The following is a 6,360-nucleotide window of genomic DNA, read 5'->3' as shown; positions in this document are numbered from 1 at the left end:
TAGTGATACAAGATTGATTAGATGCCATAGGTGCTGGGTGCTTTTCTAGCTTGTGGTGGTTTTTCTTAATTCCCTTAAACCAAAATTGATTTATATGCTGTAGTTCATGTATTTTATATATATTTTTCCCCCTGCAGTGAGAATTACTGCTACAGCTTTTTTTTTGCTCAGGATAATATTTTTATATTTGCCCCCTGGACAGATGAATCACATCCAGGGCTGGAGAACCATTCCATGATCTCCCTGAGGGGATTTTCCCTCTGCATGGACAAGCTGAGGGGTTCAGTCCATGCAGTGCAGGGAGAGAAATGGAAATAAGAGCCCTCAAATGCTGAAAACCAAGGCCCAACAGCTCCTTTTCATGGTTTGCTCTATTCAAGCAGCTTTGGAATGGCTTCCCCCCCACTTTTTCCTGCTTGCAGCCCCTTGCTGAGGGAGGTCCCACCTCAAAACTCCTTCCTGGCTCATCCCTTTGCAAAGATACTCCTGGCTTTTAACCTAACACCTCACCCAAAGCTCCTGGGGCTGAATGTTGGTTGTCCAGAGCACTTAAAATGTCACTTTATGATGATTTTTAAGTTTTTTTCCCCCCCATAAAGAGCAGAGGGGGAAGGGGCAGGCGTGGTAATGCAGGATGTGACAGAAAGGATGTGAAAAAAGGGATGGAATTGCTGGGAGAAGCACTGAGGGCTTTGAGGATGCGTGTGAGAAGATAAAATCAGCCCCCTCCAGGTCTCACTGTTTTGCCATTGAGCAGGTCCAGTAAAACCTTGCACCACCTCCTTGTTATGCTCCAAAACATGGAAATATTTTTCCTTTTCCTCCTCAGCTTGGATGTTAAATCCCCCCATCCCTTTGTGGTGCCAGCTGGACCCTCCTGAGGCCACCCCTGTCCCCTCTTTGCTCCCCTTGCCCTCCCAGCCCAAATTCCCACAGGAATGGAGCTGCTCCCTGCTTGCCCCGGCCCTGGAGACACCAGAACCCCCCTGGAAACCCCAATTTCCCCCCGGGATGGGGCTCAGGGGGGTTCTGGAACCTTCCCTGTGCTTCTCAAGGGGTTCCAGCCAGGCTTTGGGGTGTGCAGGAGCTGTTTGTGTCGAGTCTCGGTCAGCAAAGCCCCAGGGATGATGATGATGATGATGATGATGATGATGATGATGATGATGGTGGTGATGATGATGATGATGGTGATTCCTCCTCAGACAGGACAGGTGATGTAAACGAGGCCCCCCACGTGTGCACCACACTGCAGAAATAAAAAAATAAAGGAGAAAGCTCCATGTCTGACCAAACCCAACGGGCTCTGCTCTGTCTTTGGTTTTTCTGTGCTCTCGCTGAGGCTGAGCCTCTCCAAATTATCCTTGAGATCCTTGAATATCCAAATTATCCTTGGGCAGCAGGCTTGGAGAAGACATTTTAGCAGTTCTCTAAGGCTGTTTCGCTGCTTTTTTTGGATATTTGAATTATCTGAATATTGGAATTTCCTTTGGAAATTCCTTTGGAATTTCTATTTTGAATATTGGAATTTCCTTTGGTCAGAGGAAATTGCCACATCCTTGAGACTCTCCTTGAGAGTCAAAAGGTGATGTGCATTTCTAGTTTTGCTGCTTTTTGGATATTTAGGAAATTCCCACATCCTTGAGGGCCAAAAGCTGATGTACATTTCTAATTTTGCTGCTTGTTGGATATTTAAGGAAATTCCCACATTCTTTAGAGTCAAAAGCTGAGGTACATTTCTAGTTTTGCTGCTTTTTTGGATATTTAAAGTCAGAGAAAATTCCAACATTCTTTAGAGTCAAAAACGGATGTACATTTCTAGTTTTGCTGCTTTTTGGATATTTAAGGTCAGAGGAAAGTCCCACACCCTTGAGGGTCAAAAGCTGATGTACATTTCCAGTACCACACCCCAAAATTACCCAGTTAGATCCAGCTCCCAAGCACTGGTGCCACAAAAGTCCTTCCCTACAAGGGCATTTCTGAAAAATCCCTCAGCCTGTGCCAGAGTTGAACCTCCCCAGTTGCCTCTGGAGGGAAATGCTTGTTCCTGTATTTATTGGCCAAAATCAGATTATTTTGGCCCAGCCTGGACCTGGATCTTTCCATGAGGGTTGGTTCTGGGACCCTCCACCCTCTTGAGCCCTTCTGGTTGTGCTCAGCTCAAAGCTCTTGGGTCCATCAGAGCTTCTCCTTCCCCTCAAGGAGAGACAAAACCCCTGTGGGTGTGCTGAAAATGCAGATTCAAGGCAAAACACAAGTAGGTGCAGCTCTGATAGCTGCTGAAAGGAGCAATTGTACGTCCCTCTGTGTGGGCAAGGGTTTTCCACAGATTTCCAGAGGATTCCTGGCATATTTTTTACTCCCAGGCATTAAATACCAGCTGTTTTCCCCCACCACTCACGCTGAAGAGCCAGGGTGCCACCGATCCACTGGAGGAGCTGGCAAATCCTTTTTGTTTACCCCACGAGGGAGCCAGCAGAGGAGAGAGCTCAGCTCTTTGCCATCAATTCCACTCACTGCCTGCGTTACTGTTATTGCTGTGATTAAAAAGCAATCAAAGAGAAATCTCCTGCCCGTCCTGGAGCTGCTGCACAGCGCCTCAGTTCCACCGGTGGAGCAGCAGAAGGGAGAATTTCCAGCACCCCCTGAGCTCCTGGGCTTGGTGACAGCTGGAAATGATGATGGAGCTCCTGGCCTGAGCGGGGAGCAGGGCTGGAATGGAGAAATGAATGTTTTTAGGGCAGGGGGTTGGGTTAAATGAGGGTTTTTTTGGTCTCTTCTCACCCAGATTATTCCATGATCCCCTAAGGAATAGGGGTGATGGGTTATGGGTTTCCCTGGCCCACCCAGTGGGAAAAGCTCAGAGGGCTTTGAGGATGTGTGTGAAAAGACAAAATCAGCCCCCTCCAGGTCTCACTGTTTTGTCATTGAGCAGGTCCAGTAAAGCCTTGCACCACCTCCTTTTTATGCTCCAAAACATGGAAATATCCTTTGGAGCATAAAATATGCAGGGGACACTGGGACACATGAAGGGGCTGTCAGAGCAGGGCTCAGTGACACCCACAGGGTGACTTGGGGTGGCACCAGCACCTGTGACAGCCCTTTGGGGGCCTGTATCAGGGAATCACAGCATGGTTTGGGCTGGAACGGACCTTAAAGGTCACCCTGGGGATAGGAGGTGGCTCTGAGGCTGCTCCTGGGGATGGAGGTGGCTCCAAGATGGATCCTGGGACAGGAGGTGGCTCAGGGCTGGTCCATGGGTCAATCCTGGGGACAGGAGGGTCCTGGGGCTGACCCCAGAGTGGATCCTGGGGCTGGAGCCAGCTCAGCACCGTTGGGAGGGACAATCCTGGGGACGTGCTGGGTCCCTGGACAATGTCAGGGACATTCCCGGGGCCAGGAGGTGGCTCAGGTCCATGGGAGAATCTCAGGACAGGAGGTGGCCCTGCCCCAGGTCGCTGCTGCCAGCAGGTGTCACCGCTCTCCTGCTCTGCGTGCCCAATTCCGGCTGCCCGCCCCGCATCCATCGCTTTTTACCCCAAAACCAACAGCCCCCGGCTCCATCCTCCTCCCTGATGGGGACAATGCCAAGGAAATTGTCACTACCCGGGCACAGGGCCTCTGCCCGAGGTAAATTCCCTGGAATATCCAGCTGAGGATCAAGGCAGCCACTTCCAAAGCTTTTTTCTCTCCTAATCCATTCAGCTCACTCAGCCACTTGACTTCAGTCACCAGAGCAACGCAGGGCACGCTTTTATCTCGGTACATATTAACTATAAAGTTTTAAAATGAACAATCCTTCAGAGGCATAAACAAGAATTACAAAATCTAATTGCCTGCAAACCTTTAAATTCTCGCAATATTTTATAATGCCATAAATTTGCCACTCTCTTGCACAAAGATAACACGGAGATAAAGTGTTTGAATTTGCTAATTAGCAAACATAAAACGCAGGGACGAGGCCTTAATGAAACTATTGGGATGTTCAATCAAAGGCTATGATAGCTCCTGCATTTTCATTGCCAGGACTCACATCTTTGGGCTTTTAGCTCTTCAGCCTACAGACCTGGATAGAGCTTCCTACAGGTTAATATTTCCCTTAACCTGGAAAAAACCAGCCCAGCATTTAAGCCAGCTAAAGCACGCTTGGGTAGTTATGGTAATTAATTTGCACATTTTAGTGCTTTTAAACGAATAATCTTACACTCTTCGTATCTAGACCTGGAGCAGTAAAGCTTCTTATATATGAGAGCAATGGAGGATGAATATTTTGTCCTTTCTGTTTGTTATTACCGGGTCTTCAGTGCTTTGTAAATAAGAGATTTAATGCTGTTGTGACTGGGATTTTCAATGCCTGCCCCTTGAGAGGCCAGGCAGCATCAGGACACAGGTGCACCAAGAGGAGCAGTGCTGATCCTGAACCCCCTGCTCTGGGATGTGCTTTGGGGAGGATTTGCAGCAAATTCTGTCAAACTCTGCCCCAGAGGGTTTGTTTAACCTGATAGGACCCAATCCCAGTCAGTCTTTCCATCAGAAATCCAGTGAAACAATCACTGGCTAATTTATTATTTCATGATACTATATTATATTAAAGGATACTAAACTACATTATACTAAAGAATACAGAAAAGATACTTACAGAAGGTTAAAAAGATAGTAATGAAAACTTGTGACTCTTTCTAGAGTCCTGACACAGCTTGGCCCTGATTGGCCAAAGAGTCAAAACACACCAGAATCCAATGAAACAATCACCAGCTAATTTATTGTTTTATGATACTCTATTATATTAAAGAATACTAAACTATACTAAAGAAAACAGAAAGGATACTTACAGAAGGCTAAAAAGATAATAATAAAAACTCGTGATTCTTTACAGAGTCCCAACACAGCTTGGCACTGATTGGCCAAAGAGTCAAAACAACTCACAGCAGAACCCAATGAAACAATCACCTGTGGGTAAACATTCTCCAAACACATTCCAAAGCAGCAAAACACAGGAGAATCAATCAGATAATTATTTCTTTATTTATTTTCTGAGGCTTCTCAGCTTCCCAGAAGAAAAATCCTGGGCGAAGGGATTTTTCCAGAAGATGTGACTGCCGCATGCAGGGTCACTGCCAGGAGTGTTTTTGTGGGATCCTTGGCCCCAAACCCCAGCAAGATCTCTGGCACTCTGCACCCAGCCCTGCTCCAGCACTCTGACCAACCCCATCACCTTTTCCCTGCCCTTGGCCCCTGTCAGGAGCAGGAAATCTCCTTAAGAAGGACACCTTGAAAGGCCACAGCCTGCCCACGGTGCTCTTTAGGCAAGATTTTCTTCCCATCTCCTCCTCCTGGCTCCTCCAGGGGTCGGCAGCTCCACAGCCCTGCTCTCCCTGCTGCTTGTGGATTCTGTGAGTGCTTTGCCATTGCAAATCCTGCAGGATTTAATATCCACTCTGTAATCTACTGGCACCAACAGGCATTATCTAACTAAAGCTTAAATTGAAAATGCTCCTGTGCTCATTCTCCCCCGGCCGCGCTGAGCAGGACGGGCTCGCTGCGTCTCACTCTAATTAAAATCCAGCAGCTCTGCCCAGTGTGACACTCGGCTGGTGCCACCAGTGTCACAGGGGCTGGGACAGCAGTGCCAGACCTCCAGCCTGACCCTGCTTTACCTCACCTGCCCCTGCCCCATCTCCCATGCAGCATGGGCTGAATTCTGGGCTTTATTTCCCTCTGCTCAGTCACTTTGGGGGCCAGTTTGTCATTGAGGGCATCCAACTCCTTGTCCCAAGGTATCACCAGAACTTAGTGACCAGGGCCATTCTGTTTGATCCAGTTTGTCACTGAGAGTGTCCAATTCCTTGTCCCAAGCCATTAGCAGGTTTTAATGATTCTGTTTGGACCGGTTTGTCATTGAGGGTGTCCAACTCCTTGTCCCAAGCCATTGCCAGACTTTAGTGACCAGGGCCATTTTATTTGGGCCATAGTTTGTCACTGAAAGTAACAATTCCTTGTCCCAAGCCATTACCAGACTCTGATGGTTCTGTTTGGACCAGTTTGTCACTGTGGGTATCCAACTCCTCATCCCAAGCCATCACCAGGCTTTAGTGATCAGCAAGGACATTTTTCAGAGTCCTGTTTGGTTCCACAAGGAAAGGGAACTGAGCAGCATCCTCAGATCCTCCCTCCAGCCCAACGACCTGGCTGGGCTAGAAAATCTCCCAGCTGGGCTGGCAGAGGTGAGCAATGTTTAGGGTTTTTAGTTTTATTAGGGGGAAGAAATGGTCTCAGTCCCAAGCATGGCTGCTGTGTGTATCAGATGGATTGGTCCCCACTGAGACCCTGCAAATGGAAAATGGGAAAATTCTGGAGGGTGAA

The sequence above is a fragment of the Melospiza melodia genome, chromosome 29 (genome assembly GCF_035770615.1).
Source record: "Melospiza melodia melodia isolate bMelMel2 chromosome 29, bMelMel2.pri, whole genome shotgun sequence".
NCBI classification, from domain to species: Eukaryota; Metazoa; Chordata; class Aves; order Passeriformes; family Passerellidae; genus Melospiza; species Melospiza melodia.
The sequence above is the reverse complement of the archived record's forward strand: the minus strand, read 5'-3'. Positions refer to the sequence as shown.